At 40.3% G+C, this 13,082-nt stretch overlaps 1 pseudogene; it reads right to left on the bottom strand.

The window, feature by feature from the left end:
• Positions 1 to 2,223: 2,223 nt before the first annotated feature.
• On the bottom strand, positions 2,224 to 3,123 carry LOC100657925 (V-type proton ATPase subunit G 3-like; annotated as a pseudogene).
• Positions 3,124 to 13,082: the final 9,959 nt, after the last annotated feature.

The raw sequence follows: 13,082 nt of genomic DNA, 5'->3' as shown, positions 1-13,082 counted from the left end.
TGCATGTAGGTGATCTCTGTTTCATTCCCACCCAATCTACAAGATTTTTCTACTCTCTTGGTTTTGCAATTTTTTTTTTTTTTTGTCAACTTGGTGCTTCTCAAAATATCCTGGTCCTAAGAATGACTGGGAGCATGCATTTAGAATATAGATCCCTGAGGCCCCGTCTCAGACCTACTGAATCAAAACTCTGTGAAGGTTGTTTGGGAGTCTGTTTTGGAAAAATCGCCCTGAGTGGTGCTCATGCTTGGGCAAGCCTAGAGAACATTGGCCCATTGTTGCTGTTTTCCTTCTCAGGCTCAGCCCTTATGGCCTGAGTTCAGGGACACCCTTTCAGCTGCAGAGTATATGTGATCTTGACAGTTCTGCTAACCTGCCAGCAAACTGCTCAGATGGAGGTGTTGCTGGTGTGCAGACCCTGGCCCCCGTACCCCCCTCCAGCTGGCCCAGCTGGCTTTACTTTGCTTCTCTCTCCAGTGTGGTCACACCCAGGGTCATCTCCTAGGCTCCCTGGTCCTGCCATGCTAAGGATACTGCATCAGTGCCTATCAGCTAGCAGCAACCTTAGCCCCAGAGGGAAAGGAGGGGAGAACTTCAACCCTGTGATGCGGATGGCCTGCCAGGTATTGCACACCTCCTGGCTGCAGGCACTGGACAGGAGGGGACAGAGCTTTGACACAAGCTGCCACCTCCTTAGTCACCCACTGTGAGCAAACAAAATAGCGTCCTTCTGTTATGTTGTGGCAGCACCACATACTGGAAAGAGCATAGGGTTTGGGCTCACTAACTCTAGGCAAAAAATCCTGGCTGCCACTTGCTACTAGAGTTTTAAAGCCCTCACTTTCCTTATCTGTAAGCCATAGATAATATTTGACTTCACAGGGTTGTTGTGAAATTAAGTATGTAAAATGTTCACAGTGCTTTGTAGATAGTAGGCACTCAATCATGTCAATTCTCTTTCTGTTTACTTTCTCTCTTCCTGTTCAGCTACAGGCTAATTGATTACATCTCTGCTTCTTTCTGATCTCATTAGAACACTTATGTTGGAAACGGATATTGATAATGGTTGAACATGATGAACGTGACTAATATTACTGAATTGTACATAATGAAAATGTTGAAGTGGCAAATGCTTTGTTACATAGATAATTACCACCATAAAAAACAAAACAGAACAAATGCTTCTGAAAAGATCAATATGCAAAAATTAATTGTATTTTTATGTTAGCTGTAAACAATTAGAGATGATATTTTTTAAAAATTCCATTTGCAGTATTTTCAAAAGACATAAGACTTACAAATAAATTTAACGAAAGATGTGTAAAAACTTGACACTGAAATGCAAAACATGGCTGATAGAAATGAAAGAAAATGCAAATAAATGGAGAGATATACTATGTTTATGGGCTAGAAGACTCAGTGTTAAGGTGTCAAATCTCCACAAATTGATGTATATTTTAACACAATTCCAATCATGATTCCAATAAGCCTTTGTTTTTTGTTTTTAATTCAGTGCCCGTGTGCAAACTATGTCACATTGAAATCAGTAAGTATTCAGTAAATTTAAGATTAACATTTTAAATTTCTTAATATAAACCTGGAGCCATAAGCAACTGGGCAGTATACATATGCCATTTATTGAAGACTATGGCACGCATACCAGATTATGGATAACAACATTGTGGAGAATGGGAATTCCAGAACACTTAATTGTGCACATGAGGAATGTGTACATGGATCAAGAGGCTGTCGTTTGAACAGAACAAGGGGATACTGCATGCTTTAAAGTCAGGACAGGTGTGCATCAGGGTTGTATCCTTTCACCATACCTATTCAATCTGTATGCTGAGCAAATAATATGAGAAGCTGGACTCTATGAAGAAGAACGGGGCATCAGGATTGGGGGAAGACTCATTAACAACCCGCGTTATGCAGATGACACAACCTGGCTTGCTGAAAGTGAAGAAGACTTGAAGCACTTACTAATGACCGTCAAAGACCATAGCCTTCAGTATGGATTACTCCTCAACATAAAGAACACAAAAATCCTCACAAGTGGACCAATAAACAACATCATGACAAATGTAGAAAAGACTGAGGTTGTCAAGGACTTCATTTTACTTGGATCCACATTTCACACCCATGGAAGCAACAGTCAAGAAATCAAAGGATGCATTGCATTGGGCAAATTGGCTGGAAAAGACCTCTTTAAAGTGTTGAAAAACAAGAATGTCACCTTGATGACTAAGATGCACCTGACCCAAGCCATGGTGTTTTCAATTGCCTCATATGCATTCAAAAACTGGATGATGGATAAGGAAGACTGAAGAAGAATTGACGCCTTTGAATTGTGGTGTTGGCGAAGAATATTGAATATACCATGAACTGTCAAAAGAATGGAAAAATCTGTCTTGGAAGATGTACAACCAGAATGCTCCTTAGAAGCAAGGATGGAGAGATTTGTCTCGCATACATTGGACATGTTGTCAGGAGGGATCAGTCCCTGGAGAAGGACATCATGCTTGATAAAGTACAGGGTCAGCGAAAAAGAGGAAGAGCCTCAACGAGATGGATTGACACAGTGGTTGCAACAATGGGCTCAAACATAGCAACAATTGTGAGGATGGGGCAGGACTGGGCAGTGTTTCGTTCTGTTGTGCATAGGGTCACTATGAGTTGGAACTGACTCGACAGCATCTAACAGTAACAACAATGGCGTGCATTTTGTTGGTGGGTCTGTAGTTTACTTGGATTTCTGCTTTCATGTCACAGACCATGCTCAGAAGCTGGTTCATCACACTTCTTGTGCTTGTAGCTCCCATTCAGCTCTTGTATCTTTCCTAGTGTTTGCTCTTCTATTTCATCTGCGAGATTACTCTAAGAGCCCAATATCTTAGACTGTTACAGCCGAAACTCTTTATCTTTCTGCATTCGTTACTGGTCAGTTTCTTTCACTGCTTCTTCCTTAGCTTGTTTCAATCTATTCCCTTTTCTCTTTTTTGCTTCATCTAGCTTGTCCTTGGCCCTTTTTTCTGCTTGAAGGAGCTGGTGGATCCCCTGAAACTGGCTGGTCATGGCAGCCTGATCCAAGCCAGATGGCTTCTGTGAAATCTGGGAAGTGAAGACTCCATTTATCCTGTTAAAAATCACCACATAACTCAGCTTGTTTTGTCAACACTGAATTCTGAAGCCTTTCTGTGTGTTTTTTTAAATAGAAACTGACAAACAGATTCTAAACTTTGTTTGGAAATGTTAAGACCTAGAATAGCCCCTACTTGTCTGTCAGTTTGTCATACTGTCGGGGCTTGCATGTTGCTGTGATACTGGAAGCTATGCCACTGGTATTCAGATGCCAGCAGGGTCACCCATGGAGCACAGGTTTCGGCTGAGCTTCCAGACTAAGATAGACTAGGAAGAAGGACCCGGCAGTCTACTTCTGAAAAGCATTAGCCAGTGAAAACTTTATGAATAGCGGTGGAACATTATCTAATATAGTGCTGGAAGATGAGCCCCCTAGGTTGGAAGGCACTCAAAAGATGATGGGGGAAGAGCTGCCTCCTCAAAGTGGAGTTGACCTTAATGATGTGGGTGGAGTAAAGCTTTCGGGACCTTCATTTGCTGATGTGGCACGACTCAAAGTGAGAAGAAACAGCTGCAAATATCCATTAATAATCAGAACCTGGAATGTATGAAGTATGAATCTAGAAAAATTGGAAATTGTCAGAAATGAAATGGAACACATGAACATCGGTATCCTAGGCATTAGTGAGCTGCAATGGACTGGTACTGGCTATTTTGAATTGGACAATCCTATAGTCTACTAAGCTGGGAATGACAACTTGAAGAGGAATGGTGTTGCATTCATCGTCAAAAAGAACATTTCAAGACCTATCCTGAAGTACAACGCTGTCAGTGATAGGATAATATCCATACGCCTACAAGGAAGACCAGTTAATATGACTATTATTCAAATTTACACACCAACCACTAGGGCCAAAGATGAAGAAACAGAAGATTTTTATCAGCTGCTGCAGTCTGAAATTGATCGAATGTGCAATCAAGATGCATTGATAATTGCTGGTGATTGGAATGCGAAAGTTGGAAACAAAGAAGAAGGATCAGTAGTTCGAAAATATGGCCTTGGTGATAGAAACAATGCCAGAGATTGAATGATAGAATCTTGCAAGACCAATGACTTCTTCATTGCAAATACCTTCTTTCACCAACATAAACGGCGACTATACATGTGGACCTCGCCAGATGGAACACATAGGAATCAAATTGACTACATCTGTGGAAGGAGATGATGGAAAAGCTCGATATCATCAGTCAGAACAAGGCCAGGGGCCGACTGTGGAACAGACCATCAATTGCTCATATGCAAGTTCAGCTGAAACTGAAGAAAATCAGACCAAGACCACGAGAGCCAAAACATAACCTCGAGTATATCCCACCTGAATTCAGAGACCCTCTGAAGAATAGATTTGATGCATTGAATGCTTGTGACCGAAGACCAGATGAGTTGTGGAATGGCATCAAGGACATCGTCCATGAAGAAAGCAAGAGATCACTGAAAAGACAGGAAAGAAAGAAAAGACCAAGATGGATATCAGAGGAGACTCTGAAACTTGCTCTCGAACATCAAGCAGCTAAAGTAAAATGAAGAACTGATGAAGTCAAAGAACTGAACAGAAGATTTCAAAGGGCAGCTTGAGAACACAAAGTAAAGCAGTATAATGATATGTGCAAGAGCTTGAGATGGAAAACCAAAAGGGATGAATACGGTTGGCATTTCTCAAGCTGAAAGAACTGAAGAAAAAATTCAAGCCTCCAGTTGCAATACTGAAGGATTCTATGGGGAAAATATTAAACAATGCAGGAAGCATCAAAAGAAGATGGAAGGAATACACAAAAAGTATTAGTCAATGTTCAACCATTTCAAGAGGTAGCATATGATCAGGAACCAATGGTACTGAAGGAAGAAGTCCAAACTGCTCTGAAAGCACTGGCCAAAAACAAGGCTCCAGGAATTGATGAAATATCAATTGAGATATTTCAACAAATAGATGCAGGGCTGGAGGTGCTCACTCGTCTGTGCCAAGAAATATGGAAGACAGCTTCCTGGCCAAGTGACTGGAAGAGATCCATATTTGCACCTATTCCCAAGAAAGGTGATCCAACTGAATATGGAAATTATAGAACAATATCATTAATATCACACGCAAGCAAAATTCTGCTGAAGACCATTCAAAAATGGCTGCAGCAGTATATTGACAGGGAACTGCCAGAAATTCAGGCTGGTTTCAGAAGAGGATGCGGAACCAGGGATATCATTGCTGATGTCAGATGGATCCTGGCTGAAAGCAGAGAATACCAGAAGGATGTTTACCTGTGTTTTATTGACTATGCAAAGGCATTCGACTGTGTGGATCATAACAAATTACGGATAATATTGCAAAGAATGGGAATTCCAGAACACTTAATTGTGCTCATGAGGAACCTTTACATAGATCAAAAGGCAGCTGTTCGGACAGAACAAGGGGATACTGATTGGTTTAAAGTCAGGAAAGGTGTGTGTCAGAGTTGTATTCTTTCACCATACCTATTCAATCTGTATGCTGAGCAAATAGTATGAGAAGCTGGACTATATGAAGAAGAATGGGACATCAGGATTGGAGGAAGACTCGTTAAGAACCTGCAATTTGCAGATGACACAACCTTGCTTGCTGAAAGTGAAAAGGACTTGAAGCACTTACTGACGAAGATCAAACACCACAGCCTTCAGTATGGATTGCACCTCAACATAAAGAAAACAAAAATCCTCACAACTGGACCAATAAGCAGCATCATGATTAACAGAGAAAAGATTGAAGCTGTCAAGAACTTCATTTTACTTGGATCCACAATCAACAGCCATGGAAGCAGCAGTCAAGAAATCAAAAGACACATTGCATTGGGTAAATCTGCTGCAAAGGACCTCTTTAAAGCGTTGAAGAGCAAAGATGTCACCTTGAAGACTAAGGCCTGACCTAAGCCATGGTATTTTCAATTGCATCATATGCATGTGAAAACTGGACAGTGAATAAGGAAGACCGAAGAATTGATGCCTTCAAATTGTGGTGTTCGCGAAAAATGTTGAATATACCGTGGACTGCCAAAAGAATGAACAAATCTGTCTTAGAAGAAGTACAACCAGAATGCTCCTTAGAAGCAAGGATAACGAGACTGTGTGTTACATACTTTGGACATGTTGTCAGGAGGGATGAGTCCCTGGAGAAGGACATCATGCTTGGCAAAGTACAGGGTCAGTGGAAAAAAGGAGGACCCTCAAGGAGGTGGATTGACACAGTGGCTGCAACGATGAGCTCAAGCATAACAACGATTGTCCGGATGGCTCAGAATTGGGCAGTGTTTTGTTCTGTTGTGCATAGGGTCCCTATGAGTTGGAAGTGACTCAACGACACCTAACAACAACAACAACACAATAATTAAAACAATTTAGAGAAAGGAAAAAAAAAAGTTGGAGGTCTTACACTATCTAACATCAAGATTTACTATAAAGCTTCAATAATTAACACAGTGTGGTATTATCATAAGAATAGACAAATAGGCTAACAGAACAGAATGGAGTCCAGAAATAGACCTACACATATGTAGACTATTAATTTTTTAAAAAAGGCATCAAAACAATTCAATGGGGGAAACGTTAGTCTTTTCAACAAATGGGGCTGGAACAACAGGATAACCACTGGGAAAAAATGATCTTTAACCCCTACTTCACCATACAGGGAAATCCTGGTGGCTTAGTGGTTAAGAGCTACGGCTGCTAATCAAAAAAAAAGGGCAGCAATTTGAATCCACCTGGCACTCCCTGGAAACCATATGGGGCAGTTCTACTTTGTCCTACAAGGTCGCTATGAGTCGGAATCAACTTGATGGCAACGGGTTTTGTTTGGTCACGGTACAGTAAAATTAATTCCAAGATGGATTATAAACAAAAATATAAAAGCAAAAACTTAAAGCTTTTAGAAGAAAATGGGGGAGAAAAAAATGTATTTAATAACTTATTTTTTTTGTTGTCGAGAATAGACATAGGAAAAAGTACACCAATTCAACAGTTTCTACATGTACAATTCAGTGACATTGATTATATTCTTCGAGTTGTGCGACCATTCTCACTCTCTTTTTCTGACTTGTTCCTCCCGCATTGACATACACTCACCGCCCCCTCAGCTTCCTATCTAATTTTTTGAGTTGTTGTTGTCAATTTGAGCCCTGGCGGCGCAGTGGTTAAAACCCTCGACTGCTCACTGAAAGGTTGGTAGTTGGAACCCACCAGCTGCTCCGTGGGAGAACTATGTGGCAGTCTGCTTCTGTGAAGATTTACACCGTTGGAAACCCTATGGGGCAGCTCAACTCTTCTATAGGGTTGCTATGAGTCAGGATCAACTCGATGGCAATGAGTTTGGTTTTTTGATTTGGTTGTCAGTTTTATCCCATATAGACAGATTTTAAAGAGGATAATGCTCAAGACAGACATTCTTTACTGGTTACGCTAAATTACTGTTTGGTTTTAGAAGACTTCAGGGGATATTTTTGGTTTAAGGTTTAAAGATTAGGAGAATGTACTTTTGATCTAGGAGTAAGCAAGGATTTCTTTACTACAGTATGGCAACAATAGCCATAAGATAAATAATTGATAAATCAGACTTCACAAAAATTAAAAACTTCTGCTCATCAAAGACAACACTAAGAAAAGTAATAGGCAAGCCACAGACTAGGAGAAATATTTGTAAGATATTTACCTGATAAAAGTTTTATAGTGAGAATATATAATGTCTACAACTTAAGAAAAAGACAACTTAAAAAAAAATGGGCAAAAGACTTTAACAAGCCCTTCCTAAAGGAGTACACATACAAACCGAAACCAAACCCATTGCCATTGAGTTGATTCAACTCGTAGTGACCCTATAGGACCTGCCCCATAAGGTTTCCAGGGAATGGCTGGTGGATTCAAACTACTGGCCTTTTGGTTAGCAGCTGAACTCTTAGCAACTGCGCCACCAGGGCTCCGTATGTATGTATATATATATCAGCAGCCAATAAATACATGAAAAATTCTCAAATCATTACTCCTTAAGGCAATGAAATAAAAACCATGATGAGATACCACTATACCCACTAGAATGGATAAACTTAAAAAGACTTTGACATCAAATGCTAGAGAGGATGTGGAGCATACATTGCTGGTGGGACTGTAAAATGATGCAATCACTTTGGAAAAAGGTTTGGGATTTTCTTATAAAGTTAAACATATACCTACCCAATGTTACAGGAATTGCATTCCTACATAGTTTGTAAAGGAAAATGAAAACTTATATCTACAAAAAGATTTGATTAAGAACATTCATAGCAGTTTTATTTTTATGATTGCCTCAAACTAGAAGCAACACAAATGTCTACCAGAAAGAGAATAGATAAACAAACTTTGATATATTTGTACAACAGACTACTACATCGCAGTCAAAAGTAGCCCTGGTGGTACAATGGTTAAGCACATGGTTGCTAACCAGAAGACTGGTGGTTAGAACCCACCAGCTGCTCTGTGGGAGAAAAGACCTGGCAATCTGCTCCCATAAAGATTACCATCCAGGAAATCCTATGGGGCAGTTCTACTGTGTCATTTAGGGTCACTATGAGTCAGAATTGACTCGATAGCACACAACAAGAACAACGACATACTACAGTAAAAAGTAACAAACTACAATACATGCAGCGACATGAATAATTTGTGCAGACATCATGCCAAGTGAAAGAAGCCACATATAAAAGAGTTCATGTATGTATGTGTGATTCCATCTTTGTGAAGTTCCAATTTAGGCAAAACTAATCTGTAGCAGCAGAAATCAGATCTGCAGTTGCCTCTGGGTGAGGGCTTGATTATGAAGCAGGAATAAGGGGGGGACTTTCTGGAGTTACAGGAATGTTCTATACATTTTGGTAGGGATGTAGGTTATATCAGTGTATGCATTTGTCAAAACTCATTGATTTGTTCATTTCATTGTGTATAAATTTTACTTTGAAAAATGATAAATGGGTATTGAACTTTAGTTAGTAGATTTACTTTTCTCAGTGGTATGGATTAACAATTCTGAAGCTACTTTTTAAATTTATTTATTGTGCTTTAAGTGAAAGTTTACAAATCAAGTCAGTCTCTCACACAAAAAGTTATACACGCCTTGCTATGTACTCCTAGCTGCTCTCCTCCTAATGAGACAGCACATTCCTTCTCTCTGCACTGTATTCCCCGTGTCCATTCAACCAGCTCCTGTCCGCCTCTTCCTTCTCATGTTGCCTCCAGACAAGAGGTGCCCACATAGTCTTATGTGTTTACTTCAGCCAAGAAGCTCACTCCTCACCGGTATCATTATCTATCTTATAGTCCAGTCCAATCCCTGTCTGAAGAATTGGCTTTGGAAATGGTTTCAGTCTTGGGCTAAGAAAGGGTCCAGGGACCAGGACCTCCAGGGTCCCTCTAATCTCAGCCAGACCATTAAGTCTGGTCTTTTTACGAGAATTTGAGCTCTGCATCCCACTGGTCTCCTGCTCCATCAGGGATTCTCTGTTGTTTTCTCTGTTAGGGCAGTGTTTGCTGGTAGCTGGGCACTGTCTAGTTCTTCTGGTCTCAGGCTGATGTAGTATCTGATTTGTGTGGCCGTTTCTGTCTCTTGGCCTCATCCTTACCATATGTCTTTGGTATTCTTCATTCTTTGCTCCAGGTAGGTTGAGACCAATTGATGCATCTTAGATGGCCGTGAAGCTACTTTTTGTTTACTCTAGGCTCAAGCAAATAAGTAAATGTATTAGTGATAACTGGGAGCCAGGTTTCCCACTGTTGCAGAAAGGAATTAAAAATACGAAAAGAGGAAAAACTAGAATGTAACTTGTGGTGTTGGATTGGAATAGGAGGTGTCAGTATAAACTCATGGTTTTTAATGTCTTTATCTTTATATATACGGAGCCCTCGCAGTGCAGTGTTTAAACACTATGGATGCTAACCAAAAGGTCTGCAGTTCTAATCCACCAGCAGCTTCTTGGAAACCCTATGGGGCAGTTCTACTCTGTCACATAGGATCATTATGGGTCAGAATTAACTCGATGGCAATAGGTTTCGTTTTTTTGTATCTTTATATACATATAAAGATGTGGATATAATTATATATAATTATAGACCTAGAAATAAATATAAATATAGGTGCATGTGTATGTGTATTCCTAGTTCCATCCACTGAGAGGTCCTAGAAGCAATGAACATTGGGAAGAATGTACATACCAGCCCCCAAATTTTGGTTCTAAATACCATTCTCTTCTAAAAGGAATCAAGGGTCCTTGGAGAAAGGCCATTTCCAGGACAGGGTAGAAAAAGCATAAGATGAGCCTAGAACATTTTGATTTAGAAAGTTGAATTGAGGCAGAAAGTAAAGGAGACCTCAAAAAGATGGAGTCATAGCAAACGAACATGGGAGCCACTGTTCAGATCTGGGATAAAATGAGTGTCAAAACAAATAATGATATTAATAGATCGTAACTTACTGAATAAAATTAAAATCAGTGAATCTTTAATTATACAAATAAATAAATGAATAAACAAGTAAATGGAGGAAAGGGGAAAGGCTTTCCTCATAGGAAAATGCAAACTAATAAATATAGAGGTAGTGATGAAATTAGAGAATCATCAATGAATGCTAAAACTACTGGGTAAAAGTTTGATGAGTAAGAGGATATTTACATAATCTCAAAGTATTAATTACTTATTAATTATGAAGGGAAAATAGTAACTTTAAGGTAGAGAAAGCTGGTGACCATCACCTTAACCAAGTGATCAAAGAGAATATCACCAACATTGGGATAAACCTACACTCATGTGCCTCCTGATATGACTCACTGAGAAGGACACAACATCACATCTGAGGTAGTCTTGTACCTGTTACTTCTCTAATAAACCTCACCATCATGACAATGGTCTGTGAGTTCTGTGTGGCCATTCCAATGAATTACTGAACCCAGTAAAGAGTGCTGTGGGAGGTACAGTTGGTGTCAGAATTGGTAAAGATGGCAGAGAGAGGAGGTGTGACTGACCACTGCCTCACAGGAATCAGCCTAGGAATCATATCTTGATTCTTTTTCCCCTTGTGAAGTTAGAGAAGGTCAGACACTGCCCCTGTGCCGTTTTTATATAACATGAATCTAATCATGAGGAAACATGATATGAAACCAAACTGAGGGACATTTACAAAATAACTGGCCTGTATTCTTCAAAAGTGCCATTGTCAACAAAGACAAAGAAAGGCTGAAGAACCGTTGCAGGTGAAGGTGACTATTATAGTTTTCTATTGCTGTTCAACCAAATCCCAAATTTAGTGGTGTAAAAACATTTCCTTGTGCTCTTAGCTTCTGTAAGTCAGAAGTGGTGTGTTTCTGTTCTATAACCCAGGACCTCAGCCAGGAAGACTCAAGTGGCTGGAGGTTACTCGAATGGTTGAGGACTGGAATCACATAGAGGCTTCTTCACTTGCATGCCCAATGCCTAGACTGGGATGACTCAAAAACTGGGCTCAGCTGGGACTCTCGACGAGAGTGCTTATATGTGGCCTTTCTGTGAGGCTTGGGGTTTCAAAAATCATGGAAGCCTCAGGGTAGCTCAGGACTTCCAAGAGCAAGTATTCCAGTAAGCCAGGCAGAAGCTGCATGGCCTTTTATCACTTAACCTTGGAAATCACACAGTGCTCTACTGGCCAAAGCATGGGGGGACATAGGCCCACCTCTCAACTGAAGGAGTGTAATAATTCTGCCACAGAGACTAAAGAGACATGACAACTAAATGTAATGCATGAAGCTGAGTTGACTCCTGGACCAAGAAATAAAATTGCTATAAAGGATATTACTGGGATTATTAAATTGGAATATAGGCTATGGATTAAGTAATATTATTGTATCAATGTTGAGTTTCCTGATTTTGATAGTTGTACTGTGGCTATGAAGTAGAAAATAATATACCAATACCTATATCTATATTTTTTCCTACATGCACACAGACGATATATAGAGAGAATGACAAGGCAAATGGGCCAAAATGTAAACAATTAGTGAATCGGGGTAAAGGGTACATGGGAGTTTCTTAAACTACTCCTGCAAAGTTTCTGTAAATTCGAAATTAATCAAAATTAAGCTATCAAAAGAAACAAACAAACAAAAAGGCAAAGAAAGCCACCTTAAATTCCTTGAAGTTGGTTGGAGCCAAGTTAATGTACCAAATGTTCTGGTCTGCTCTTCTCACTACCCTAATTGGAGTTGGGAATCCTTTGGGCATGCACTGGGTAGGCCTCCTCATTGGGTGTACCAGCCTGTTATGGTCACTGCGTGGACATTGTAAAATGTGAAGTCTTCTCCAGTTGTCATCTTTTGTTTCTGCCTATCCAGTGTCCATTCTCCCTCCCTAGGACAACTGTTCATTAACTTTGCTTCGAAAATTCCTCCCTTCCTTAGGCACTAATTTTTTTTTTTTACTGAGTATAATCTTGGTGACCATAAATCAAGATGACCTGAGCTAGGCCATGATCATAAGCTTTTGTCCTGAGATTTGAATCAGAGCGATACAGGACTGAAAAAATAGATGCAGCTCATTCCTCTTGATGTCCTAGAGAACCTCGATTATATCTTTGGCATTTTTCTAGTTCCTATTCTATCCAAGGAATTGGAATAGAAACCTATTCCTATTCTATCCAGGGGAGCCCTGGTGGTGTAGTGATTAAGAGCTACAAAGAGCTATGGCTGCTAACCAAAAGGTCAGCAGTTCGAATCCACCAGCAGCTCCTTGGAAACCCTATGGACCAGTTCTACTCTGTCCTATAGGGTTGCTCTGAGTTGGAATCGACTCGACAGCAATGGGTAATGGGTAATTCTATCCAAAGGAAGGAGCCCTGGTGGTACAGTGGCTAAGCACACAGATGCTAACTGAGAGGTCTGTGGTTCAAACACACCAGCTGCTCTGTGGGAGAAAAGACCCAGCTGTCTGCCCCCAT

The sequence above is a fragment of the Loxodonta africana genome, chromosome 4 (genome assembly GCF_030014295.1).
Source record: "Loxodonta africana isolate mLoxAfr1 chromosome 4, mLoxAfr1.hap2, whole genome shotgun sequence".
Classification (NCBI taxonomy): domain Eukaryota; kingdom Metazoa; phylum Chordata; class Mammalia; order Proboscidea; family Elephantidae; genus Loxodonta; species Loxodonta africana.
Note: the sequence above shows the minus strand (reverse complement) of the source record. Positions and strands in the feature narration are given on the sequence as shown.